Raw genomic sequence first — 12966 nt, 5'->3', positions numbered from 1 at the left:
CAAATACCAGCAGGGTCACCCATGGTGGACAGTTTTCAGCAGAGCTTCCAGACTAAGACAGACTAGGAAGAAGGACCTGGCCACCCACTTCCAAAAAATTGGCCATGAAAACCCTGTGAATAGCAGTGGACCATTGTCTGATATAGCACCGGAAGCCAAGAGGATGGCGCAGAAAGACTGGGCAGGGTTCCACTCTGCTGTGCACAGAGGCGCTAGGAATTGGCATCCACTTCACAGCACTAACAACAACAACTATGCTTGTTGGCCTTTTAGATTTCCTTATTTGGGAGTTGTGCCTTTCCTTTGCCTATTTTTGTTGGGATTTCCTTGTTTGCAAGAGTTTCCTATGTTTTCTAGCTGTTAATTCCCTGCCAGTTTTGGACGTTGCAAATATGCTCTCCATCAGCTAAATTAATGTTGTGCATAGTGTTCTTTCTAATCAAATTCATCAGTTTTTTTTGCCTTAAAGTTTTGTATTCTTAACATTCAATTTTAGAAATGTTCTCTTTCCCCTATTTTGGGAAAACATTCTCCTTCATTTTCTCCCATTAACTTTTTAGTTTTACTGTCTGCATGTAGGTCTTTAACCCCCCTGGGAATGTAGTCCACCCTTAAGTGGAATTAAGTAGGGACATAGTTTTATTTTTCTTTATACAGAGAGGCAGTTTTCCCAGCTCATGCACTTCACAATCCATCCTCTTCCCATTGATTTGTGGTGTCACCTTTATCATGTATGAAGTTCCCAAGCATACCTGGGTCTGTCTACTAGTCCTCTGTTCGCCTCCATTGGTCTGTGCGTTCTTGCAGCTTACTGCACTATAGCTTTGTAGTAAGCATATCTTAATATCCGATAGGGCAAATATCCCCTCATTATTCCTCTTTCTTCAACATGGATCTTTGTGAGATTCCACTATAAACAAATGCATCTCATAATATCTCTGCTGGGATATGTCCAGAATAGGCCGAGCTGCTCCACTTGGATTTTTCTTTCTTTTTTGTTTTTGGTGAGGAAGATTAGCCCTGAGCTAACATCTGATGCCAATCTTCCTCTTTTTTGCTGAGGAAGATTGGCCCTGGGCTATTATCCGTGCCCATCTTGCTCTAGTTTATATGGGACACCGCCACAGCATGGTTTGACAAGTGGTGCGTCAGTGCGCGCCTGGGATCTGAACCCGCAAACCCTGGGCCACCGAAGTGGAGTGCGCGCACTTAACCGCTACACCACCAGGCCGGCCCCCACTTGGATATTTTGTCTTAACTTGTGTCTCCTACTATCATGCTCATTGTTCGATCATTAAATGTGAAGGATGCTTTACAAATTTTATATTTTCGTTATAGAATTCAGAGTGGTATTGCATTTCTGCTCAGTTATAATTGTTGTCAACATTTTTAGCATAAACCTCTAAAAAGTGAATGCAGCCTGCTGTGTCATCTGAGAAAGGCTCCTTTGCTACTGAGGGGCCTGGGCACACGGCCAGGACTATGCCTGGCTTGCCCGTCGTGTGGATACCTGGGAGAGGAGCTTAGCCTTCTCCGCAACCCATCACTTGGGAGTGGTACAAGAATCACTGCTTCCTCTCCAAGGCCTCTGCCAGGCAGGCCACAGGTCAGATTCCCCCTGAAGGCACTCAGTGCCTGCTTAGCACTCACACTGGTTATAAATGTCTGAGTCATTCTCAGCTCCTTCCCTCCTTCCCACCCATATCCTCTAGTCTAATCCCTGACAATTCCACGAGTACCCATCTCTTCTTTTCCAGCCTGATTCCCACTGCTATTTTCCCAGCCTGGTTTTCAGCCTCCACAGCTCTTTTCTCCCCTAGCTAGAGCCACTCGGTCCACACTGGCCTTCTGCTAGCCCCAAGGGCCAGTGTAGATCTAACACCTTGGGCTTTGGCACCACAACATGCGTCAGGGTAGTCCAGCTGGCTTTGGGCTTCTACTTTTTATTCTCACGTTGCTCCCCAGATCTGGTCATTCATGTAATTGGCTTCTGTTTTCTCAACCATCTGTTATCCATCCTTACTTAGTAAGTGCCAATTCTATGCAAGGCACTGGGCTGGTCCCGATTATTGGAGCCTTGTTTTATTTCCTGAGCCCGCCTGCCTGCCAGATAACGCCCTTCTCCAGGTGTCCCAGACACTTGAGAACCTGGGTGATACCTTATTCTTTTGATTCCTCCTCCAAGGAATTAGAATCTGAGGTGAGGGTCCTACCACCCGTTGACCCATTTCCTGGATGCAGATCACCACAAACTTTAAAAATCACCTGTTCCACATTTACTCTTCCAGATTATTCTGAAAGGTGGATGTGGATATCTCCATGCCGTGGGGGAGAAAGCTGAGGCCCAGAGGTGAAGTCGCTTACCTGAGGCATACGGCGAGAAGACGGCAGAGCCCGGATTGAAGCCAGACTGTGGAACAGCAAAGCTGTCACTCTCCCCTCTGCATCATAGAGCCCGTGGGCCCCAGGTGCCGCCTCACGCCCCTGTCCTGCTGCCATCTGTGTCTGAAATGGGACAAGGCCACACTGAGGTGCTCGGTACCTCTGTCCTGGACAATCACAATAATATTCCCATTGTGGCCCTTTTTCCTGTTCATGTAATCAACAAATATTCATTAAGCACCCTGTTCCTGCCAGACACAGCTTCCACAGGATCTATTTTTCGGTTCGGCATTGATGCAGCAGCCAGAGCTACAGCTTGGATCATGTCAACCGTCCTGCTTGCAAACCTTTAGGTGTGCCCTAGCTCAGGGCAGGGCCTGCTGGAGCGGCCGGGAAGAGCTGAGACCTAGAACCAGGCGATCTATGGGGCCAGAGAGGCTGGGCCGGCAGGGCATTGGCACAGCCAGGCAGGCTGGTGTCGGGGAGGCTCAGCAGGGGGTGATCATGGATGGGAGGGCGCAGGAGCCGACCAGACTCAGGGAAGGTCCAGGGCCCAGACTCCAGGTCAGAGGAAGGACTCGAGTCCCTGTGAGGGGATCAGCGAATGAACAGAGGTCCCTGCCCCAGAAGACTCAGCTACTAGACCGAGCAACATAAAAGAGACTGGCGAGCAGGGCTGCACAGTTATAAAAACAGGCAGCAAAGCGGTGGATTATGGCGAGTTTGGTGTCGTGTCCAGCAGAGGAATGCCTGCTTTGGGTAAAGGTGAGTCCTGGGCCCAGAGGAGACAATTTGGGCCTCTCATGGAGGAGGGGGCGCCAGGCAATGCTGGCGGTCGACACAGCCTGACAACCGCCCCCCCACTGGCTGCAGCCCCAGCGTCACCCCACTCGTTTCTCCCCACACCCTTGCTTCACTCATGCAGGCCCATCCCAGATGCTCCTGCCTCCGTGCCCGAGTCTGAACTTTTCCACTGCCCAGGTGTGCTCTTCAGCCCTCTGACCCCCACCTCTTCCCTCCTGTAGCCCACTTCTCCTTTAAGACTAGTGCAGAGGCAGCAAGCTTTCCTTTTTCCTTTTCCAGGCCTTCCCAGAGTCTATTTTCCTCTCTAACAGACAAACTCCGTAAAATTTACTGTGTACTTCTATTACAACGCTCTTCTTTTGGCCTGGTTGTGTTTCCTGGGGCTGTCCTAACAAAGTATGACAAACTTGGTGGCTTAAATAACAGAAATTTATTGTCTCACAGTTCTGGAGGCCAGAAGGCTGAAATCAAGACGTCAGCAGGGCCGTGCTCCCTTAGAAACCTGTAGGGTAGGATCCTGCCCTGCCTCTTCCAGCTTCCGGTAGCCCCAGGCGTTCCTTGGCTTGTGGCTGCATCACTGCAGTCTCTGCCTCGTCAACACATGTCCACCTTCTCTCTCTGTCTCTTTGCTTCTTATTAGAACACCAGTCATATCGGATGAAGAGCTCACCCTACTTTGATCTGTCCTCATCTTACCTTAACTAATTATATCTGCAATGACTCCATTTCCAAACAAGGCCATATTCTGAGGTGCTGGGGATTAGGACTTCAACATATCTTTTAGGGGAACACAATTCGACCCATCACACCCGGTATGAGAGTTAGTTGTATACAGGCCAATATCCTTCACAAAATCCCAAGCTCCTTGCCTACGGCTGGGTGGTTCTGGAGTTAAACAGACCTGGGTTTGTTACTCATCTTCTTGTAGAAACCTGAGCAAGATCCTTAAGCCATCTGTCCTTTCTCATCTGTGAAATAAGCACAATACCCAGAGTTATTGTGATATTTATTAGAGTCAGTTCATGCACACAGCAAGTTCCCAGGACATTGTAATTATTATTGTGAATAATGTGTGTTGAACAGAGCAGATAATAAATAAATATTAGTCACCACTTCCTCTGATAAATATTTACTAAATTGGCAGGCCTGCAGAGTACCTGAACTGATGAGCTTTTCCAGAGGGAGGGAGAAGCAGTAGCCAACAGCCCTGGAGACTCTACCCTGTCCCCTGGCATCGTGGGAATTGCTGAGGTGACGATATGGCAGCTGCCCATCCCTGCTCGGATGGCAGGGAGATTCTGGCTCCCACCCCCACAGCACAGCATCCTGGCTGCCTCTGTGGGAATGGGAGGTGGAGCAGGCAGGGACTCCACACCCTGTTCTTTGTTCTCTAGGCTCTGTGTGTGTGTGTGTGTGTGCGTGCGTGCGTGTGTGCCTGTGTGTGTGCATGCACCGGGGAAGGGCCTGGGAGACAGGGGCCAGAGGAGCCAACCATCTTTCTAAAAGGACATATTCAGGCTGGAATGAAAGACAGCAACCAGAGCTTGACCCCTAGCTTTGGGGACCTTCCTGATTTCTGTGACGACCAGATTCTCCTCCAGAAAGAGGGTGGGGAGTGGGCACAGCAAAGGAGACGGAATCAGAGACCTGGGTCCGAAATAGAACTCTACCTTGGAGCAGCTGGGGTGACCTCAACGCCTGAAGTTTTCTCTTCTGTCAAGTGGGGCTGATAAAATCTGCCCTATCAAATAAGAACATGCTTCAAATGCCAGCTGTTAATAGTTACATCCTGTTGGTGCCAACCCTTGAAGATACATTTCCAGAGTTCATCAAAGTTTATAGGGTACTGTTGTAGCTTTGCTTTGTTTTGATTTTCATTTTTATAACAAGAAGTGAAAAATCTATGAATTACTATGAGAATTAAGAGCATATGTCGAAGGCTCAGTGGCCATCTGCAATTTGTCCAGGATCAGATTTGGCATCCCTTATCCTCTCTATATTTCATGATCACCCAAAATTGTATGCTTCTGTTCCAGGAGGTTGCCTTTCTTGAGAACAAACTCTGACTTGGCATATGGCCTCCTTAGACTTTAAACAAGGCAAATACTTCCACCGTAGAAACTAATCACCAACACCTTGAAGTTTATAGGGAAGTCGTTTCAAGGAGATATACCAAAGTGGGATGCAGATTTTTGGGAAAGAAGATAATGATGGAATTTCATCCAGGAACCACACATTTAAGAGTCAGGCATCATTGCACCAGACAGCAAGGGTGGTGGTCAACCCTGAGACATGCTGCAAAACACGGGAAGTTTTATTACTCAATTTACATCTTCCAGCAGAGCTGGTGAGGACAAGGATAAGATGCACATGGATAACCAGAACACAGCACAGATTGAGGGGGACTTCTGTGAGAGGTACAAAGTGTGATGAGGTCAAAGAATAAAGAGCTCACATCCTTTTGGGGCAGTAAGAAGAGTACCTGATGTCCTTTTTCTAATGTGGCAGAGATTAGGGCTGAATAAAGAGAAGGAAGAGAGCTGCAGTAAGCCGGTGATTGGGGTGGAAAAGCAAGCCCCAACTAGTATGGCCTAGATCCTAATTCATATGTGGATTGCCCCATTCAAGTTTCCATTCTGGTTCTGTATTTATTTATTGCATTTGCATTTACCCAGGGAAGGCAACTCTACAATACAGGGCATGCAATTATCTTGTCTAGTGAACTAGGCAATGTTTTTTTTTTTTTTTGTGAGGAAGATGAGCCCTGAGCTAACATCCATGCCAATCCTCCTCTTTTTGCTGAGGAAGATGGGCTCTGAGCTAACATCTATTGCCAATCCTCCTCCTTTTTTTTCCCCCTTTTCTCCCCAAAGCCCCAGTAGGTAGTTGTATGTCATGGTTGCACATCCTTCTAGTTGCTGTATACGGGATGCCGCCTCAGCCTGGCCGGACAAGCGGTGCGTCTGTGCGCGCCCAGGATCCGAACCGGGGCCGCCAGTAGCGGAGCGCACGCACTTAACGGCTAAGCCACGGGGCCGGCCCCCTGAACTAGGCAATCTTAACAGAATGTTGTAAAAGTGCTGAATTCTAAGTTCAAAAGCCTAGATAATTTTTAGCAAAAACTGCCCAATAATTTCACCAATAAACCATATGACAAATGCAGAGATATGACAAATGCAGAGATTATTGGAGAGCATTTAATTTGCAGTAGAAAGTATCTAAAATTTCACCTGTAGCTTGGATGGCAGCCAGGAAGTGGATACTACTGTTGGCAGGCCCCTGCCTATAAAATTCATAACATGATGATGACATTTTAGGTGAACATGGCATCTCCTTTGAGAAAACCATTTCAATATATTTTCAGCGTTGAACTTTTATGTTTGTTACTTATAACTTTGTGGTCTGAAATAAACTGAAAAATAACCCAAACTGTTTAAATTTCTCATTATCTGCGTAATGTAGTTGCTTTAGGCTTTTTTTTTTCTTTTTTTAAAGATTTTATTTATTCAGTTTTTCCCCCCAAAGCCCCAGTAGATAGTTGTATGTCATAGGTTCACATCCTTCTAGTTGCTGTACGTGGGACTCGGCCTCGCGTTGGACGGAGAAGTGGTGCCTCGGGGCGCTCCCGGGATCCGAACCTGGGCCGCCAGCATCAGAGCGCGTGCACTTAACCGCTAAGCCACGGAGCCGGCCCTGCTTTAGGCTTTGAGAAAGTTGAGCTTCCCATTTGAGTTCCACAAGGTCATTAGATAAGGGACTGTCCAGCCTGAGATCTTTCTAGGAAGTGATGTCATAAAGCTCCTCTTGCAGAATATTTCCAAGCTTCCAGGACCTCGGCTTTCCGAAAGAGGACATAGCACCACAGAGGACCACACCAGGCATGGTCCAGCCAAGTGCTCACTATAAATGGATCTTGGATGGGGTTCTGAGCTGTATGATCAAAAAGAAAAATGGGCTAAGGAGAAAACAACTTATTTGAGATCCTTACTAGTTAGGTCTTTTTAAGACATGAAGATTGAGATTTATCTCTACTAAGTTCAGAGACTAGATTTGAGTGAATTGAAGTTCTGGAAAAAATCCAGCAAGAGACGAAAGCACCTTAAAAATGATTCAAGCTTCAAGGAAAAGATCATAATTATTTAAAAAAAAAAAAGATAAGAGCAATAGGAAAGAATAAAAACAAACCCCGAGGTTACTGAAGTACTAGAACTTGAGTACTGCCAAAATGAAATATATGTGTGTGTGTATATATACATATATATACATACATACTTTCCCTTGAAATTAATAACTTGTACAGCAAGACAAAAGCATATGAAAATATAAAAACATAAAGCTCTCTAGTAAAGGTAAATACATAGACAAATACAGAAGCCTGTACTACTATAATGGTGGTGTATAAATCACTTTGAATTCTGGTGTAGAATTTAAAAGTTAAAAGCATAAAAAATAGCTATAAAACTATGTTAATTGATACAAAATATAAAAAGATATAATTTGTGACATCAGTAACTAAATTGGGGAGGAGATATAAAAGAGTAGAGTTTAGGGCCGGCCCCGTGGCTTAGCGGTTGGCTGCGCGTGCTCTGCTGCTGGCGGCCCGGGTTCGGATCCCGGGCGCGCACTGACGCACTGCTTCTCCGGCCATGCTGAGGCCGCGTCCCACATACAGCAACTAGAAGGATGTGCAACTATGACATACAACTATCTACTGGGGCTGTGGGGGAAAAAATAAATAAAATTCAAAAAAAAGAAAAGAGTAGAGTTTAGTTTTTGTATGTGATTGAAATTAAGTTGTTATCAGTTTAAAATAGATTGTTATAACAAAAAGATATTTTTTGTAACCCCCTTGGTAATCACAAGGAAAATGTCTACAGAAGATACACAAAAGAAAATGAGAAAGGAATCAAAGCATATCACTTCAAAAAAATCAGCAAAATACAAAAAAAGGCATCAATAGAGGAAAAGAGGGACAAAATAACTAAAAAACACATGGAAAACGATTAACAAATGGCAATAGTAAGTCTTTTCCTATCAGTAATTACTTTAAATGTAAATGGATTGAACTCCCCAATTGAAAGACGTGGAGCGGCTGAGTGGATAAAAAGCAAGATCCAGGGGCCGTCCTGGTAGCAAAGCGGTTAAGTGCACACACTCCGCTTCGGTGGCCTGGGGTTCGCAGGTTCGGTGCATACTGATGCACTGCTTGTCAGGCCATGCTGTGGCGGTGTCCCGTATAAAGCAGAGGAAGATGGGCACAGATGTTAGCCCAGGGCCAATCTTCCTCAGCAAAGAAAGAGGAGGATTGGCATGGATGTTAGCTCAGAGCTGGTCTTCCTCACACACACACACACAAACAAAAACAAGATCCAACTTTGCGCTATCTATAAGAGACTCACTTAAGCTTTAAAGACACACATAGGATGGAAAGAAATATTCCATATAAATGGTATAAATGCTCTCAAAAGAGAGCAAGGGTGGCTATATTTATATCAGACAAAATAGACTTTAAGACAAAAATTGTTGTAAGAGACAAAGGACATTGTATAAGGATAAAAGGGTCAATTCACCAGGAAGATATAACAATTATAAATATACATGCACCTAATATAAGAGCACCCAAAATATATGAAGCAAACAGAATTTCTGACAGAACTGAAGGGAGAAATAAACAGTAACACAATAATAGTAGGAGATTTCAATACCCCACTTTCAATAACAGGTAGAACATCCAGACAGAAGATCAATAAGGAAAGAGAGGACTTGAACAATATTATAGATCAATTAGATTGAACAGACAGATACAGAACACTCCACCCAACAGAAGTCAAATATACGTTCTTCTCAAGTGCACAAGGAACATTCTTCAGCATAGATCACGTATTAGGCCACAAAACAAATCTTAACATATTTAACCAGAATGAAATCATACCACGTACGTTCTCTGACCACCATGAAATGAAACTAGAAATCAAGAGCAAAAGGAAAACTGAAAATTCACAAATATAAGGAAATTAAATAACACATTTTTGAACATTCAATGGGTCAAAGAAGAAATCATGAGGGAAGTTAGAAAGTATCTTGAGACAAATGAAAATGAAAACACAACATGCCAAAACTGATGGGATGCAGCAAAAGCAATACTAAGAGGGAGGTTTGTTGCAGTAAACGCCTTCATTAAAAAAACAAGACAGATCTCAAATCAACAACCTAACTTTACACCTCAAGGAACTATAAAAAGAAGAACAAACTAAACCCAAAGTTAGCAAAAAGAAGAAAATAACAAAGATTAGCATAAATAAACAAAGTAGAGAATAGAAAAACAATAGAAAAAAATTAACAAAACTGAGTTGGCTTTTTGAAAAAGTAAACTAAATTGAAAAAACTTTAGCTAGCCTAACTAAGAAAAAAAGAGAGAAGATTCAAATAACAAAAATCAGAAGTGAAAGACGAGACCTTATAACTGATGCCACAAAAAGAAAAAAGATTAGAGACTATTATCATTATGATCATTAGAAACTATATGCCAACAAATTAGGTAACCTAGAAGAAAGGGATAAACTCCTAGAAATATGCAACAAGACTGAATCATGAGGAAATAAAAAATCTGAACAGATCTATAACTAGTAAGGAGATTGAATCAGTAATCAAAACAATCCCCAAAAAGAAAAGCCCAGGAACAAATGGCTTCACTGGAGAATTCTACCTAACATTTAAAGAAGAGTTAACACCAATCTTTTTCAAACTCTTCCAAAAAATTGAAAAGGAGGGACCACATGCAAACTGATTTTATGAGGCCAGCATTACCCTGAAATCCAAAACTCTACAAAGGTACTACAAGCAAAGAAAACTGCAGACTAGGGTCCAGCCTGGTGGTGTACTGGTTAAGTTGGTGCATTCTGCTTCAGCACCCTGGGGTTCACAGGTTTGGATCCTGGGTGTGGACCTACCCACCGCTCATCAAGCCATTCTGTGGCAGCATCCCATATACAAAATAGAGGAAGATGGGCACAGATGTTAGCTCAAGGCTAATCTTCCTTAGCAAAAAAAGGAAGATTGGCAACAGATGTTAGCTTAGGGCCAATCTTCCTCACCAAAACAAAAAAAAAGAAGAAGTATTTACAAAAAACCCCACAAAAACTGCAGACCAATATCCCTGATGAATATTGACGCAAAAATTCAACAGCAAATTAAAAGGATTATACATCATGACCAAGTGAGATTTATTTATGGAATGCAAGGATAGTTCAACATAATAAAATCAATTAATGTAATACACCACATTAATAGAATGAAGAGAAAACCACCAGATGATCATCTCAAATGGATGCAGAAAAAACATTTGACAAAATTCAGCATCCTTTCATGATAAAAACATTCAACAAACTATGAATAGAATGAAATTACCTCAACATAATAAAGGCCATATATGAAAAGCCCATAGCTAACAGCATATGCAACAGTGAAAAACTGAAAGCTTTCCCACTAAGATCAGGAGCAAGGAAAGGATGACCACTCTTGTCACTTGTGTTCAATATAGTACTGGAAGTTATAGCCAGAGCAATTTGGCAAGGAAAAGAAATAAAAGACATGCAAATTGGAAATGAACATGTAAAATTATCTCTATTTGCAGATGACATGATTTTATATGTAGAAAACCCTAAAGATTCCACAAAAAAAGCTGTTAGAACTAATAAACAAGTTCAACAAAGTTGCAGGATACAAAATTGACATGCAAAACTCAGTTTCATTTCTACACCAAAAAACAATGAACAATCCAAAAGGGAAGTTAAGAAAACAATTCCATTTACAATAGCGTCAAAAATAATAAAAATACTTGGGGAAAAAAAGAATAAAATACATAGGAATAAACTTAACCAAGGAGGTGAAAGACTTGTACACTAACACATTGCTAAAAGAAATTAAAGAACACACAAATAAATGGAAAGACATTCTGTGCTAATGGATTGGAAGACTAAATATTGTGAAAATTTCCATATTACCCAAAGCGGTCTACAGATTCAATGCAATTGTTATCAAAATCCCAAGGGCCTTTTGTGCAGAAATAGAAAAAACCATCCTAAAATTCGTATGAAATCTCAGAGGATCTCGAATAACCCAAACAATCTTGAGAAAGAAAAACAAAGCAGGACGCCTCACACTTCCTAATTTCGAAACATATTACAAAGCTACAGTAATCAAAACAGTATGTTACTGGCATAAGGACAGACGCATAGACCAATAGTACATAATAGATAGCCCAGAAATAAACACATGTATATGCGTAAATAAACCCGTGTGTATATGATCAAACGATCTTCTAAAGGGTGTCGAGGCTACACAATGGGAAAAGGATAGTCTCTTCAACAAATGGTGTTGTTTGTTGGGAATGGTGTTGGGAAAACTGGATGTCCACATGCAAAAGAATGAAGTTAGACCCTTACTTTACACCATATACAAAAATTAACCAAAAAATTAACTCATTAAAGACCTAAACATAAGGCCTAAAACTATAAAACTCTTAGAAGAAAACATAGAGTGATGCTTCACAACGTCGAATTTGGCAATAATTTCTTGGATATGGCACCAAAAGCAAAAATAGACAAATGAGACTATGTCAAACTTAAAAACTTCTGCACAGCAAAGCACAATCAACAGAGCAAAAACACAACCTATGGAATGGGAGAAAATATTTGCAAACCATATATAGTCATGTGTCGCTTAATGATGGGGATATGTTCTGAGAAATGCATCTGTTAGGCGATTTTGTCATGGTGTGAACATCATGGAGTGTACTTACACAAACCTGGATGGTATAGCCTACTACACTAGGCTATATGGTACTAATCTTATGGGACCACCGTCACCTATGCAGTTCATCGGTGACTAAAATGTCATTATGTGGCACCTGACTGTATCTGACAAGGAGTTGATATCCAGAATTTATAAAGAACTCCTATAACTCAACAACAAAAAGATGAACAACTTGATTCAAAAATGGGCAAAGGACTTGAATAGACATTTCTCTAAAGAAGACATACAAATGGCCAACGAGCATATGAAAAGATGCTCAACATCACTAATCATCAGAGGAATGCAAATCAAAACTACAATGAGATATCACCTCACACCTATTAGGATGGCCTCTATCCAAAAACAAAACAGAAAATAACCAGTGTTGGTGAGGATATAGAGGAACTGGAACCTTTGTGCAATGTTGGTGGGAATGTAAAATGGAGCAGCCACTATGGAAAACAGTAGAGTGGTTCCTCAAAAAATTAAAAACATAATTATTGCATGATCCAGCAATCCCACTTCAGTGTATACATCTAAAAGAATTGAAAACAGGATCTTGAAGAGATATTTGCACACTGATGTTGATTGCAGCATTATTCACAATAGCTAAGAGGTGGAAGCAACCTGAATGTCCATCAACAGATGAACGGATAAAGAACATGTGGTATATACATACAATGGAATATTATTCAGCCTTAAAAAAAAGAAGGAAATTCTGTCATATGCTACAACATGGATAAACCTTGAGGACATAATATGCTAAGTGAAATAAGCCAGTCACAAAAAGACAACTGCTTACAAACGTTTCCACTTAGTTAAACTTAGTCAAACTCCTAGAAACAGAAAGTAGAATGTTGGTTGCCAGGGGCTGGGGGGAGGGGGGATAGGGGTGTTGTTGTTCAATGAATACAGAGTTTCAGTTTTGCAAGGTGAAAAGTTCTAGAGCTCTGTTGCACCGTAATGTGATATAGTTAACGCTACTGT

The sequence above is a fragment of the Ceratotherium simum genome, chromosome 38 (genome assembly GCF_057802395.1).
Source record: "Ceratotherium simum simum isolate JZ-2026a chromosome 38, ASM5780239v1, whole genome shotgun sequence".
NCBI classification, from domain to species: Eukaryota; Metazoa; Chordata; class Mammalia; order Perissodactyla; family Rhinocerotidae; genus Ceratotherium; species Ceratotherium simum.
Note: the sequence above shows the minus strand (reverse complement) of the source record.